The 16,302-nt window shown below is 48.5% G+C and overlaps 1 protein-coding gene across 1 annotated transcript in view; it reads left to right on the forward strand.

The window, feature by feature from the left end:
- The first annotated feature begins 2,767 nt into the window (after positions 1-2,767).
- The window catches only part of TSPAN14 (tetraspanin 14), a 51,311-nt gene continuing 37,776 nt past the window's right edge, over positions 2,768-16,302 (forward strand). The window contains exons 1-2 of the mRNA XM_011929270.1: positions 2,768-2,861; positions 4,853-4,992. The gene's annotated coding sequence lies outside the window, so the exon portion shown is untranslated. The remainder of the gene's footprint in view (positions 2,862-4,852; positions 4,993-16,302) is intronic.

Genomic DNA, 16,302 nt, shown 5'->3' on the forward strand with positions numbered 1-16,302 from the left:
GCCTGTACCCCCAAAAGTGTGAGGAGTCAGCCAGAGCGAGCTGGGGTGTAGTAGGGGAGCAGGCTTCTCATAGTGGGTTCCAGCGACCTCAGGACTTTGCAGGACCTGTGTAGGGTGCAAAGGGGGAGCGTTGGTTGCAACAAGCTGGAGCTGGCGTCAGCTTTTAGAGGAACAGATTTTCCCGCAGTGTCAGGGGTTGGTGTGAGGATCGGCCCCCTGCTGTGGTCTCCCTTGGCCTTTCGTTGCTCTGCAGACCTCCCTGTTCAGGCCGCGTTGGGCCTGATTGCCACCCTGTGATTTTAAAAGCCTGTGTAAAGGGCACCTGGTGAAAATAATAGATGGGTTTTGTGTTTTGAGCAGGAGCTTCCTTTCAGAACAGAAACGGGGTATGGTTCTTCCTGGGATGAGTGGGGAAGGAGGAACAGTTGTGAGGGCATGTTGGAGGCGCCCACTCCGTGTTGGGAGCTCTCTGGTTGTTTCCCTGTGTGGCTCTCACTGCCCCATGCCAGGGCAGGGTGGGAAGCAGGGAGATTTTAGGGCTGGCTGGCAGATAGTCCTCCTAAATAGACCCTGACTTGGTGGGTTTGAGATCTGTGTCCCTGCCATGGCTCTCCCACCCTTCTAGTCAGAGAATTTCTCACCATTGCAGTTACATGTAGTCCCTGTGAGAACGCCAGAGCGTCCCGTGTGCAGCTCGTTGTCTGGGCGTGGGTCCTTGGTAGCACAGAGGTTTCTTTTTTTTTTCTTTTTTTTTTTTTGAGGCAGAGTCTGGCTCTATCTCCCGGACTGGAGTGCAGTGGCCGGATCTCAGCTCACTGCAAGCTCCGCCTCCTGGGTTTACGCCATTCTCCTGCCTCAGCCTCCCGAGTAGCTGGGACTACAGGCGCCCGCCACCTCGCCCGGCTACTTTTTGTATTTTTAGTAGAGACAGGGTTTCACCATGATAGTCAGGATGGTCTCGATCTCCTGACCTCGTGATCCGCCCGTCTTGGCCTCCCAAAGTGCTGGGATTACAGGCTTGAGCCACCGCGCCCGGCCTCTAGCACAGAGGTTTCTATTGTGGCCTGGTGGCAGTGCGGGCTGACCTGTGGGGTTGAGGAGGCGGGAACTGGGGCCTCACAGTGGAGCTATTCAGGGGCTCTGCCCTGGTTCCTGCTGCTTCCCATTGTAGGTTTTTTTTGGGTGGTGGGGTGGGAGGGGACTAGAAGAGGAGGCGAGGGGGAGAGAGAGGGAGTGGTCAGTGCAGCTATTGTTGCTGGTAGCAGGAGCCCATTGTGCTTAATAGAGGTCCATTTGCAGAGAGCCTTGAGCCACTCCAAGGCCCATGATGTGTTCTCAGATTCTAGTTTCTCCCTCTGTCAAGATCCCCCTTCGCCCTTCTCAGGTCCCTGTGCTTGCCTGGAACACCTCTAGGTAAGAGTTCTGAGCAGGTGGGCAAGGAGCAGGAGTGGCCGGTGCCAGGCTTGTCGGCCACCTGCCCACTGCTTTGGGGAGTGAGTTCTGCCCAGTCTTCCTGGCCCAGCTGTGCCCTTGGGTGGGGGCCAGGCACGTGCCTGGGTTGCTGTTAGTCTCCCAGGCCCCCCACTTTCTTTGTGCCTCAGTGCTCAGCCCAGTGTCCCCTGTTCCTCACGCGAGCACTCAGCTGCTGAAAAGCCTGTGTGCTGGCAGCTCAGCCTGCAGCCACCCCCGCTGCAGGAGCCACAGCCATTTTCCTTTGTTCTGCCATCTCCGGGCTCTTGAATCTCAGGCTGGCAGCGGGCAGCAGACAGCCAGCACACAGCGCCGGCAGAGTGGAAACCCTTGTGACATGAATCTGCCCACTGAGCCAAAGGCATGGCAGCCCCCTGACTGCACCCCTGATTCCTCTGGCTGTACCCCTATCTCCCAGCCATGCTGAGAGAAGCACAGAGTCTCCCCTCTTACTGGATCACAAAGATAGTGACACCTACAGTGGGAACAGAGAGAGGTCTCACCTGTTTTGGGCCACCGAGGGTGCACACTAAAGAGAGAGCGAGTTAGCCTCCAGGTCTTCGGCAGAAAAAGCCACTCCGAGGCACAAAGGATGCTCATTCTTAATCTCCTGGTCCTTGTTGAAAATAGAGGCAGGATTGGTTGAGAATACTTTTTATTTTGGTCTCTATGGTTGTGAGGACTTTTCTCTAACTGAGGGGAACTGTACCCTGCTCCTTCATATCTGAATCTGTCCTTTCTCTCCCTGACCACTTTTTGGTGGGCAAAATGAGCATTGTCTCTGAGGGTACAATTTTAGCTCTGTGTGGGGTTGCAGGCGGGGTGAAGGCCACTCTCACCCACTGTCTGACTTCTCTATCTGAGGTGTGCCCGCCCCAACCCATACTGTCTCCTTTCTAAACCACAGCCAGAATCTGTAAGGCACCTGCCTTTGAAATAGAGTTGTTTTGTATAGAACTCATAACTCCCACTAGTTTTCATGTGTTTAGCATTTTATCTCACCCTTTCAAAACCCATCCTGGCTGGTTTACTTGATTCTCTTATCAGCCAAGTCTTACAAATCAGGAAGCAAGCCTCAGCCCCAGATAGGGTTGCACCTTGGAGTGTCCTCATTTTATTTTATTTTTTGACATGGAATCTTGCTCTGTTGCCCAGGCTGGAGTGCAGTGGCATGAGTATGGTTTAGTGTAGTCCCGGCCTCCCAGGCTCAAGTGATTTTCCTGCCTCAACTTTCCCAGTAGCTGAGACCACAGGCATGTACCACCATGCGCGACTAATTTTTAAAAATTTTTCGTAGAGACAGGCTCTTGCTATGTTGCCTTGGCTATTCTCGAACTCATCATCTGGGTTCAAGCTGTCCACCTCAGACTCCCGAAGCACTAGGATTATAGGTGTGAGTCACAGCACCCAGCCCTTGTTTTAGCAAATGTTGTAGCACCTACAGGACTCAAAGCAAAAAGAGCTGGTGCTCACCGTGAAAGGCGTTGAAACACAGATGCCACTTGGGGGGGTGGGGTATGTTAACAGAAAAACCAAAGTCTCTAAAATATTTTGAAGAGGTTTATTCCAATCCAGTGAGTGTCTGTGGCCCGGGAAAAGCACAGTAGTCTCAAGAGGTCCAGGGAAAGGGTGCCTGAGGCTGTCGGATTACAGTTTTGTTTTATACATTTTAAGGAGGCAAAAGTTACAGGCAAAGGCATAAGTCAGTACATGGAAGATACGCATTGGTTAAGCCCAGAAAGGTGGGATATTGTGAAACGGGCTTACAGGTCATAGGTGCGTTCAGAGATTCTTTAGTTTGCAATTAGTTAAAGGAGTAAAGCTTTGTCCAAAAACTTAAGAGTCAGCAGAAAGGACTGGTAAATAAGGAAGTCCATTAACCAATACACTGGGTTACAGCAGTGGGGTGAGTGACTTAACCCTTGTCTGGCATGGCCTTTGATCCTCTTTATATTTCGATATCTTATTGTCACAAAGAGTCTTGTTTCTTAGTCTTAATGATCTCTATTTTAATATTAATGATGGTCAGTTGTTGTGTCTAAATCCCGAAATGGAGGAGGTATGTAATGAGGCCTTTCCAACCTCCCTTCTCGTCGTGGCCAAGGGCCGTTTTTCAGGTTTCTCTGGGGTCCTCGTGGCCAAGAGGGTCTGTTTAGTTGGTTATGGGGCTTAGAATTTTATTTTTAGTTTACAGGTTGTTGGACCCAAACAAGACTGGGAAAGTCACAATTGAGGCAGCTCAGTACATTCTTTCTGGGAAAAACACATGAATGTAGAAGCTGGGGTTTGAATTTTGGCTTACTGGGTGACCTTGGCGGGTCACTTCCTGGGGTGCAGATTCTGACTGGAAAATGGAAGTGTTGCTTAGAGGAACTCCGGGAACATTTTAACCCTTGGAGTTCTGTGAATCTAACTCCAAAATGGTTGGTCACAACCTGGAATCTCTCTTGCCAACTCAGGATCCTTTGGAAGAAAATGTCATCAGATGGAATGAACAAAGGGCCCCTCTTTTCCTGGGCATTTCTTCCTCAGGTTCTTGATCGGTGGTGATGATCACCTCAAAAGATGCCCGTAGTTTTCAAATGGAAACCGATCCACCCGGAGCCCAAACACACACTCCCAGATGCTGAGTGTGGCTCCTGGAGCTCACTGATGAGTAGTCTTACCTTGGACCTTGCCTTGGCTTTTCTTGGAAATGGCACATTACTTTTGTTTATTAGTGTAGCCCCTCTCTTGTGAAGTGGAATCCAGGGAGAGGGAAGTAAAGCTTTTAATTTTACCTCTTGCCAAAGTGAGGCCAAGCTCTTAAATGTAGAAACAAACTTGTTAAAAGTAAAAACGAAAACAATATCCCCATGCCTCTTTGGGGGTGGAGACTCGGTTTAAATTTTGCCTCTATTTTGTTAACAGGTTCTAGGAGACAAAATGTTCTTTTCCTGGTAACCTTTCAGGCTGTGTTTCTGGCCCTTTATCTGCCTTTCCTGGCCCAGCCTCCATCCTCTGGGCCTGCCAGCCCTAACCAGCACTGCGTGCCAGGCCCCCCTGTGCCTGCTGCCCGTCTGACTTCCTCCCATTGTCTTCAGGGTACAGCCTGTGTCACTACTGCTGTAGGCTGTGTTTCTGCTGGGCACGACATAGGAGGGCGGTAGTCTTGGAAGAGGCAGGTCTCTGTCATTTGGTTAGAGTAGCTTTTACAGCTGAGAAATGGGAATAAAAATAATCTGTGAGAATCCAGTGGGATGTACCAAAATCCCGAACAAATCCCAAAATTAAAGCATTCCTCCAGGGAAGCTGATTGCATCCTCACAAATCAAGCACAATAAAGATGGGTGGCTTTCTTCCCATGACTTGCTTGAATCGTGGTTTTCCTTCTGTGTGTCAGTGCTACATCCTTACTATTCAAAGTGCCATCCACAGACCTGCTGATAGGCAGGGTGGGCATCACCTGGGAGCTTACTGAGCTATAGAACCTTGGGGGCCTCCATCCAGATCAGCTGAATCAGAATTTGCATTGTTAACAAGGTGACCCAAGTGATTCAAATGCTTTTTAAATTTTTATTTTTTATTTTTTGTGAGATAGGGTCTGACTGTGCCCTCAGTGGTACAATTAAGGCTCGCTACAACCTTGACCTCCTGGATTCAAGCAATCCGCCAAAGTGCTGGGATTACAGGCCCAAGCTACCGTGCCTGGCCTGCATGCACTTTCATGTTTGAGAAGCATAGCCTCAGCCAGCCGCACTGTCATGCTTGCGCCTTTGCTTTGTTAGTCTGTTTCGTGGTTTTGCAGTCTTTACCCGCTTGCTTTCCTGAAAGTTGTCGACTTGAAACAGGTTCACCAGCCTTGGCTCTGCAGTCCTTCCCCTCTGGGTGTGCAGCATACAGCAGTTATTCCTCGGTGCTGGCGATGTCTTGGGAATGGAGCTAGATCGAGAAAGCCCCCTTGGCCCACAGCCCTGCTGTCGAGGTTATCTTTGGGGCATGGGGATGGGGGTGGGGGTGGGGGATAACTGGAGCCCTCCTGGGTGAAAGGGCAGCCCTAAGCCTCCCTGGCCATCTGGTGCCACTTGCCCTGCCCTGTTCCAGCTGGAGAACAGGATCAGAATCAGGTCGTAAATGTTGTTTGCTTTTGGAAGAAACACAAAGCATTTTCTATAAAGATGTTTTGGTGTATGTTGAAGATAAATAAATAGTCCAGAAGAGGGACTGTAAATTTGTATTTTATAGTAGTTTTGCAGCAGAAAACAGTTTGAGGTGGCTGTCCTGATTTCACTGTACTGCCTGCACAACCCCTGCATTCTGGTCAAGGTTGGGGCTTTGTGGGGAAGAGCTTGCATCCCTGGGAATGAGACCCTGACTCTCCTGCTCAGCTACCCAAGGGGCCCCCTGCCTTTCTAGCTCTGTTTTAGGGGATGATCTGCTTTCTCCTGACTCTTGATTTCCTCTCAGCCTTTTCCAGTAGTTTCTCACCATTGATTTGCAGTTTAAAAAATTCTGCCCCCGCTTCCTCCTCTCTTTTGACATTCACAAGGCACACTTAGTTTTATTTTTCCCCACTGGGCTTCACTTCATGGCTTCTTTGGAAAGGATTTTTGTTTGTTTGTTTTGTTTTAGCTCTGTAAATCTTTTTCCCCCGGGCTGGGGGAGGCAGGCCTGGGGTGGGCTGGAAAGTGTCCCATCCTAGACTCAGAAATTTACCAGTTTGCCATCCTTTGAGGTGGGGTTTTTGTCTTAAAACACAGTACGGTTGTCCCTTGGTGTCCTGTCTCCAAGGGAGATTTTAGCCCCCACACTTAGTAGTATTTGCATATAACCTATGTACTTCCTCCCATATACTTTAAATCATCTCTAGATTACTTATAATAACTCATACAGTGTAAATGCAATGTAAGTATTATATAATTTAAAGCATTTGTACTTTTTTTTTTTTTCTTTTTGAGACAGAGTCTTGCTCTGTTGCCCAGGCTGGTGAGCAATGGCGCATTCTCAGCTCACTACAACCTCTGCCTTCCAGATTCAAGCAATTCTCTTGTCTCAGCTTCCTGAGTAGCTGAGACTATAGGCGTGCGCCACCAGGCCCAGCTAATTTTTCTGTTTTTATTAGAGATGGGGTTTCACCATATTGGTCAGGTTGGTGTTGAACTTCTGACCTCAGGTGATCCACTCACCTCGGCCTCCCAAAGTGGTGGGATTACAGGTGTGAACCGCTGTGCCCAGCCTTTCCTGAATATTTTTGATCCTGGTTACTTGAATCTGTAGATGTGGAACCTGTGGGTATATGGAAGACTGACAGTATATTCTAGCTGACTGTGCAATTTTGTATACAAAGATTTTTAAGCATCTTAGAGCCATAATCTGTATGCCTTTCAGGCATGGAAACATAGAGAATGAGGAGTAAATATAATTCTAAACTCTCTTATGTAGTGTCTTTGTGACCTGTACAAAGAGAACACTTCAAATCTACATTAGGCATGTAGGTCAAATCCCTGCAGCCTACTGGAACAGCTCCTATAACAGCCAGCCTTTAAAGACCCAGTTATTGGAGCAAAGTTTATTTCTCTCCAGGAACGGGCCACTCATCATTTGGAAAATGTGGTGTTCAGGAGTGGCTCCCTCCCTGACGGTGTCAGCCCTGCAAGGATGACCATGCTGGTTTTGTCTTGGTATCGTCATGCAGGTCCCAGCCTGGAGCTGGGGATACACTGAAGGCTCTGTTAATCATCTTCATTGGAGGGTCAGTCTCGGGGTGAGAGAGTTGCCTGCTGCCAGGTTGGGTTGTAGTGTGTTCCTCCCTATCTTCAGGCACAGCTCGATCCCAAACTGGGGAGCTTCTAAATGTGCTACCCTCATCTAGTACACATTTAAAACAGCTGCTCTAGGGAGCATTTCCTGACCAGCTTGCCACCACCACCACCACCTCCTCCTCTCTGCCCTCCAGCACCTTTTTGACTGCATTTAGTGAAGGGAGTCATATTCTGAGTCCCCTGAGTCAGGCACAGGTCCCACTCTGAGTTGGAGTTGGTCTCCACGGCCTCATTCTGGGTGTCTTGCATGCAGCAGTGCCGTGAACATGTAGAAACAAGTCTTCAGGTGCTTGTCTCCCACAGCAATAGCCTTTTCACCCCCATGGGCTTGGCAAGCGAGCCTGTGCACTGATGGATTGCTAGGTGGGTTGCTTCAACCTTGCTGATCTAGGGAGGCCACAGGGCCCAGCCCAGTCCTCCTGAAGTCTGGAGGCACAGCACCTTGGCGTGGGTTCTTGTTCACATTGGGAATACTAGTGTAGATTGGGCCCAGACTCTCCACATTTGTTTGCAACTGGGTGAGGAAGAGGCTCTGATGTGCTCTTACCAGGGGCATGTAAAAGGATGCTGTGTATAGACATTTCTTGTAGACTTAGATTTTCAGAAACAGGCCTGTCATGATGATCAGGGTATAGGGCACGTGCACCAAGCCTGCCTTGGCCTGGCATCCTCCCGTGAGTGGGCAGCTTCACCTTCAATGGCAGAGGGAAGTAGGTGGGGACATCAGCTTGGAAGCCAAGGTGCCAGGCCTCCTTTTGCCCAGCCATTTGAGAAGTGGGGGTAGGGTGGTTGGCAGGTGTGGGTGACCAGGCCCTGCCTCACCTAGGTGGGCAGGTGTTGCCCCGAGGCTGCTGGTGCAGTTGAATGAGCTGCCTGATGAATCATTCTGAAAATCTCTAATGGGTGCTGGGCGTGGTTGCTCATGCCTGTGGTCCCAGCACTTTGAGAGCCCGAGGCAATAGGATGGCTTAAGCAGGAGTTTGAGACCAGCCTGGGCAACATAGGGAGACCCCATCTCCCTATGTAGCTGGGACTGCAGGTGTGCAATGAGGCGGGAAGGTCACTTGAACCCAGGAGGTCAAGGCTGCAGTGAGCTGTGACGGTGCCACTGCACTCCAGCCTGGGTCACAGAGTGAAACCCTGTCTCAAAAACGTAAAAGTGAAAATCTCCAGTGGGGCCCAAGGCCTGAATGTGTTTTTTGCTTTTTTTTTTTTTTTTAAGAAGGACCACAAACTCTGTGTTTGAGTTACTTGATGCCAGTTATTTTGTAGAATCTCCCTTAATTTAAGTTTGTTTGTTGTTTCCTCATGGTTAGATGCAAGATTTGCAGTTTTGTCAGAAATACTGGAGAAATGGTGAGTCCTGGGTACATCCCCTTGGGAGGCACATGATGTGGGTCTGAGTCATTACCGGTGATACTAACAATGATCACTTGCTTATGGTGATGTCTGCTGGGTTTCTCTCCTCTAGCTTACTGTTTTGTTCTTTTGTGAGTGTCCTGTGGGGAGATACTTTGAGACTATGCAAATATAGTATGCTATTTCACATCAAACTCATCACTGGTTTTAGGACCCGTTGCAGATTCTTGGCATAGTCGGTTGTTTCTGTATTGGGTGTTGAATGCGATGATTTAATTCCATGATTCCTCCTACATTTATCATTTAACTATACGGAACTGCTGTAGCTATGTATCATTGTTCTACACAGAACTTTTCTTCTCTCCTGTTTGTTTATCTCTGTGTGTGTATTAGAATGGGCTCATGAATTCTTATTTTATTCAATGAGTTAAAATCCATTGTTATTATTGTTTATTTTGCCACTCAGATTGTTCCAGATTTGGCCAGTGGGGGCTTTTTCAAGCTGCTGTGAATGACAGCTCTTCAAAACATGCATTTCCAGGCCCATTACAGTTCTGTTGAACTAGTCGCCATAGGATTCTGGAGGCAGCTCCTTGAGCCATTCTGCTGTCCTGTGGAGCGTGGCATCAGCCGCACCAGGCCCGTGGTTTTTAGTGTGCACCTTGTGAAGTCTCCCTTTCCCCAGCCACCTGAAGATAAAAGTGTCCTGCTCTGCCTGCCTCTATGTTGGGTTTCTGGGTCAGAGTTTCTTTGAACAAAGCCTCCTGTAGCTTAAAAAATAATAAAAATAGTAAGCTTGGAAGTCACTGGACTAGGTGACCTCCATTCCAGGCCCAGTGCTTTTCCTGCTGAGGCCTCCCCTGACCCACATCCACCCACTCTGCTGCTTTCCTGGTGACAGCACTGAGGTAGACAGAGGCCTCCTCTCACCAGGTTAATGAGGAGGCCCCTCGGTGTCCTGAAACTCAGCAGGTTTTGGGTTGTGGGGTTTTGGTGGTGGAAATTCATAGTGCTTCAGTCGCTAATATCAGGGATTTTACAGGATGCCAGGCACTGAGACCCTCAGGCCCATTGGAGAGCCCAGTGGAGCTCAGGGCTGGGGCCCAGCCTCTCCTGCGCCTCCGCGTGGAGGCCGTCCAGAGCTGGCGGTCAGGGGCTTGATGACCTTGGAAGCCGGGGGCCCACCTTCACCACACTGTGCCAGGGTAGTGTTTGTCACCCTGTGATAAAGTAGGGGATCCAGCCACCCCGACATTGTGCAGCTGTGTAGTGCCCACAGTAAAGAGTCAAACTTCTTCACCCCAGTGAGTGGTTGCTGCCACCGTGGTGGTTTTTTTTTTTTAATTACTTTTTTTTTCTCTTTTGATATAATCCATAGGTTCACATGCCACGGTGTCTGATTTTGCAGTGTTTCTGGTGGCCCCTGGGTGTGGTGTTTGGGTTAATGAGGGAATGGATCAGGGAAGTACATGGACAGTTCTGGCTCTGAGGGGTGAGTCAGAGAGAGCCGAGCCCCTCCTTCCACCCTCAGAGGGTGAGATTCCTGTGGGCAGCTGAGCAGCCTGCCCTGGCCTGCCTTAGTGATTCTCTTTCCTACTGGGGCCCGTTCCCTTTCATATTCGCCTGCCTCCTCCTAGGCTTCTCTCCCTGGGCCTGCCTGTTCCTTTGGTCTGTGAATGTTCCCCAGCACCTAGTGGGCTCTAGAGACCCCCTTCTCAGATGGTAAGAATGTCCAGGCCCCAGGTGCTACTGGAGGTGCAGCAGGAACTCCACCTTCCTTGGGGGATGTGGCTGCCCTTCCCTGGGATGGGCCTGTGATCAGGTCAGAGGCCAGTTCTGGGAGCCTCAAAGGCCAAGTGGTGTTGAAGGATTGGCTTCAGAGAATGAGAGGGAAGGGGATAGCAAGGATAATTCGGGGGGCATGGGGTATAGCTCAGGATATGGGTGGTAGGTGTTGTCATTGTCAGTTGGGTCCTTAGGAAAAAGAGGGGCAAGAGGAGGGGTGGGGTTAGAGGTAGAGAGCTGGGTAAGAGACCTTCAGACCTTCCCTGTGAGGTCATGAGGAACTGACCTGTGCCCTCAGGTAAAGGGGAGGGGAGGGGAGGTATTGGAGCGGGAGGAGTTTAGGAAAGCTCCTGAGTGTCCGGGTGGGTGAAGGCTTAGGGATTCCAGGTGGGGCCCCTTGGTCCATGCTCTGTCTGGTATTTGTGCCTGGTGCTTGTGTGGAAAGATGCAGATCTCTGGAACCGTCAGCAGAGTAGTGTTGGAGGGTTGTGAGGCATGTGATGATCCCATAGGAGGGGCAGACACTCCAGGCACGTCACTCCAGGGAAGCCTGGGGAACTCGCAGTGCCTCTGTGCAGGGTCAGGCCACATGGTTTGGGCCTGGCTTTCCCAACACTCAGTTCACTTTTCTCTACTGTCGTGTCATCCGGCTTCCTTCCTTTGGGGCTTCTCTCCCCTCTTCCTCCCTCATGACCTTTTATGTATATATAAAAAATGAGTCTATTGTCTCAGAGCTTCTCAAATTTTCGTCTTATTCAGGATCTTAGTGGAATGCAGATTGAAGGGAATTGAGATTTCACATTTCCAGCAAGCTCCTGAAATGGGCATCATCCAAGGAGGGCAAGGCAGAATCGGGATGCTAAAGAACTGGAGGTAGAAGGAGACCCTGTTGGAGGGATGCAGGCGGCCATCCTCCCCGTCTGAAGGTCCCTGTGGGAGGAGCCAGGGGCCTGACTCCTTTGGGTGTGGGGCTGCCAAGCACTGGCCGGAGTTTAATCTGGATCCAAGGCTCACAAACAGCTGGTTCTTGAGGGAGTTGTGTTGCAGTGATGTTTGATAGAGCTAATCTGGCAGTAGGAGAGATAATGAGCTTTTCTGTAAATCTAAAAGTTTTGGGCTGAGCGTGATGGCTCATGCTTATAATCCCAGCACTTTGAGAGACTGCAGAGGGAGGATCTCTTGAGCCAGGGGTTTGAGACTAGCCTGGGCAACATAGTGAAACCCTATTTCTACAAAAAAATTAAAAATTAACTTGGTGTGGTGGTATACACCTGTGGTCCCAGCTACTTGGGAGGCTGAGGTGGGAGGACCCTGTCTCTAAAAAGAGAAAAAAAGTTTTAAGTTAAAGGTCCACTCTGTTCCGAGTTGATGTTCTTTTTCTGCCCCCTTTCTCCATCCTTTTTGTTGTTGTTCTTGAGACAGTGTCTCGCTCTGTCACCCAGGCTGGAATGCAAGGGCGCGATTTCAGCTCACTGCAACTTCTGCCTCCTAGGTTCAAGCAGTTCTCTGCCTCAGCCTCCCAAGTAGCTGAGATTACAGGCGCCTGCCAGCACACCCGGCTAATTTTTGTATTTTCAGAGAGACAGGGTTGTCTCAAGATGGTGACAAGATGGTGAAAATCTTGGCCAGGCCGGTCTTGGACTCCTGACCTTGTGATTCACCTGCCTCGGCCTCCCAAAGTGCTGGGATTACAGGCGTGAGCCATGGTGCCCGACCTCCCCATCCTTTTTATACAGTCATCCCTCCATTGTCCAAGGGTGTTTGGTTCCAGGGCACACCTCCTCCACGATGCCAAAATCCATAGATGCTGAAGTTCTTAATATGAAATGGTATAGTATTTGCATATAACCTTCACACATTCTTTCCTAAACTTTAAACTATCTCCAGATTACTTAAAAATATCTAATACAGTGTGAAAGCTGGCTGGGTGCGGGGGCTCACGCTTATAATACAATCATGTTGGGAGGCTGAGACAGGTGGATTGCTTGAGCCCGGGGGTTCGAGTCCAGCCTGGGCAACATAGTGAGACCCTGTCTCTTCAAAAAATTTAAAAATCAGCTGGGCATGGTAACACACTCCTATAGTCCCAGCTGCTTGAGAGGCTGAGGCAGGATTGCTTGAGCCTGGGAGGTCTAGGCTGCAGTGAGCCAAGTTTGTACCATTGCACTCGAGCCTAGGTGACAGAGCAAGACCCTGTCTCAAAAACAAAAGTAAATGCTGTGGAAATAGTTGTTTATTGTATTTTTTTTTTTTTTTTTTGAGACGGAGTCTCACTCTGTTGCCCAGGCTATAGTGCAGTGGCATGATATCGGCTCACTGCAAGCTCTGCCTCCCAGATTCACGCCATTCTCCTGCCTCAGCCTCCCGAGTAGCTGGGACTACAGGCACCTGCCACCACACCTGGCTAATTTTTTGTGCTTTTAGTAGAGACGGGGTTTCACCATGTTAGCCAGGATGGTCTCGATCTCCTGAGCCTGTGATCCACCTGCTTTGGCCTCCCAAAGTGCTGGGATTGCAGGCGGTTTTACTGTATTTTTTACTTGTGTCTTTTTTTTTTCCCCCAAATATTTTTCATTCCCAGTTGGCTGAATCCGTGGATTCAGAACTGTGGTTGCAGAAGGCTGCCTGTATTAAATCTCACAATTTCTGTAGGTCAGAGGTCCAAGCCCAGCATAGCTCAACTTATTCCCTCAGGGTCTCACAAAGCCCAAATCAAATTGTTGGCAGGGCTATGCTCCTCTCTGGAGGCTCTAGGAAGAATCCACTTCCAGGCTCATTCAGGTTTTCAGCAGAGTGCAGTTTCTTGCTACAGTAGGACTGAGTCCTTGCTGACTATCAGCCAGGGCTACTCTTAGCCTTTAGAGCCCCTCACTGGTCCTTGCATGTGGCCCCTCTACTCAGATCCAGCAACAGTGCATCAAATCCTGTTGCTGCTTCTCTGCTTTCCTCTTCTGCCCTCAGCTGGGAGGAAGCTGTGCTTTTAAGGGCTCATGTAATTACATTGGATTGCTCAGATGATGCCCCTATGTTAAGATCAGTTGATTAGTAACCTTAATTACATGTGCCAAGTCTCTTTTGCCCTTTCTTTTGTGTAGTAATAGACTATACTTCCTGATTTTTTCACTTTGCTAAGTAAAAAGGTGGCAATTAAAAATACTTTGAAATCTTCCTAGAGGTCTTCTGGGTACAAAATAGTGGTCTGAGTAGACACATCTGATTTTGCTTTCTCCTAAAACCCCACATAAGATAAAGGGAGTTGTAAAAAAGAAATCAATGCATGAGGACAGGGAGAATGAGAAATAAAACAACAGCAAGAAAAATTTTGCAAGCAAAGAGTACATGAATGATTCGGTTTATAATGTAGGAGTGGAAGGCATGAGACTTTTTGGTGGGGGGAGGGGAGCGTGGGCATCAGAGGTTGCTGAGTACAAGAATAGTTTGAAAGCAGCTGATGCAGTTATATCCTTCGATCCCTTTCCTTCCACCATGATGCTGGGTGTTGGCCTCTCCGACTTTAGCTGCATGTTGCACATTTCTGCAGAAGGAAAAACCAAGGGCCTAGGAGCCTCCAGGTATTCTTGGGAGTTAATATAGAGACCACCTCCATTCTCTAGCCTTCTAACCCCTTTTAGCTTCTAGAACATTGACAGCCAGGCCCTTACAGATGAAAACGGTTCTCACTGTGGAATCTAACCAGCCCAAGATGGGAAAACAATACAAATGATGCTCACAGCAAGGATTTCCCAGCCAGTGACCCAACCAGCTCATCCTAGACAGAAACTTAGCTGCCCAGGGACTCAGAGCTTCCAGCTAGTTCCTGAGTCATTCACTCTTAGTCATGAGGACTGCCAGGGATTACTAGATGGCTAAAGAAAGTGCCTAATGGAGGAAAGCAAAACAAATGAGAAAAAGCAATTTGAAAGGAAGTCTATTTAGAGGAAAGAACATTTTGAAAAAAATTTTTATATCCATGAAATAAGAACAGGATACAAGAAAAAGGAACAGTTAGAAAACAAAGTTATCTGAAAATTAAAAAAATATAAGGGCAGAGCAAAAATATCAGTAGTATTATTAGAAAATAAAGTTCAGGGAGTCTTTGAGAAAATAGAGCAAACAGATGAGGAGATGAATAATAAGTAAGGCAGAAAAGTTAAGAAAATTAAAGTATCAGCCAGGCTTCCCACATCAATTGATGGGAGCTAACCAAAAGAGAAAACAGAAGAATGCAAGTGGCAAAATCATTGAGGAAAATATTGCCTGAAATAGGTTATTAGCTTCTCTATGGAGGGGCCTATGGAATGTTGAGCCAAGTAGATGAAGGCAGACCCAAACTAGTACCCTCAAATGTCAATATGCTTGGGAGAAAGGGGTGATACACAAGTTACACAGAGAAAGAAACAGGTCAAGTAAGGAGATTAGAAATCTGAGTGGTTTGGGTCTTCTCGATACATCTGAATATAGGAGGTGGGGGAGTGATGCCTTCATCATGCTCAATGAAATTGATCCCCAGCCTGGAACTCTGCACACAGCCAAACTCATTCAAGAGTGAAGGTATCCTGTAATCCCAGCACTTTGGGAGGCCGAGGCAGGCGGATCACTTGAGACCAGGAGAGTTCGAGACCAGCCTGGCCACCGTGGCAAAACCCTGTCTCCATTAAGAATGTAAAAATTATCTGGGTGTGGTGGTGCATGCCTGTATCCCAGCTACTCCAGAGGGTGAGGCAGGAGAATCTCTGGAACCCAGAAGGCAGAGGTTGCAGTGAGCTGAGGTTGCACCAGGGCACTCTAGCCAGGGTGAAGGAGTAAGACTCTGTCTCAAAAAAAAAAAAAAAAAAAGAAGGTAGAATAAAAATGTTTCAGACATACTGGATGTGAAAAACTTACCTTTCGCATTGAAGGATTTCTCCATGAAGGTGAACAAAGACCGGATCTTCTTTAGGGTGTATCCCAAAAGATGTAAAGGGAATTCTGTGCATTGGTCCAGATGGAAGGACCTCCGAAGGCCCCAGGAGGATTTCTTTTTGAAGAAGAAATACGAATAAAACATCAGATGTGAAAAAACTCACTGAGAGTAGATTTAGACAACTGATACCAAATTTTCGGTTAAATATTGATAAATTCATAGAAAATTAAGCAAAACAAGAAGTTGTACGGGAAAAGAAATGAAATCATGTGTTATCTTGCTCACTCTGATAGCTCACATGGTCATAAGAAGATCAGCTATGAAAATTACTCCAGCCAGCACTGCAGTTTAATCAGTGGAGAGATTGGAAAGGACAAGCGTGAGGGGTAGCTTGCAGGGAGAGGGATTTGTGGGGAGTAAAGGGTTAAGTCCTCCTCTTCCAAGGTAGAAAGTGGAATGCTAAAACTGAAAAGTTGGGGAATAATACAAAATGGCGCGATCTCGGCTCACTGCAACCTCCGTCTCCCGGGTTCAAGCGATTCTCCTGCCTCAGCCTCCCAATTAGCTGGGATTACAGGTATGGGCCACCACGCCCGGCTAATTTTTTTTTTGACACGGAGTCTCGCTGTGTCGCCCATACTGGAGTGCAGTGGCACAATATTGACTCACTGCAAACTCCGCCTCTTGGGTTCACGTCATTCTCCTGCCTCAGTGTCCCGAGTAACTGGGACTACAGGCACCTGCCACCATGCCCGGCTAATTTTTTGTATTTTTAGTAGAGATGGGGTTTCACCATGTTAGCCAGGATGGCCTCAATCTCCTGACCTCGTGATCCGCCTGCCTCGGCCTCCCAAAGTGCTGGGATTACAGGCATGAGCCACTGTGCCCAGCTGGCTAAATTTTGTATTTTTAGTAGAGACAGGGTTTCTCCATGTTGGTCAGGATGATCTCGAACTCCCGACCTTAGGTGATCCGCCCGCCTCA

Source organism: Colobus angolensis, unplaced genomic scaffold (genome assembly GCF_000951035.1).
Source record: "Colobus angolensis palliatus isolate OR3802 unplaced genomic scaffold, Cang.pa_1.0 Scaffold12, whole genome shotgun sequence".
NCBI lineage: Eukaryota > Metazoa > Chordata > Mammalia > Primates > Cercopithecidae > Colobus > Colobus angolensis.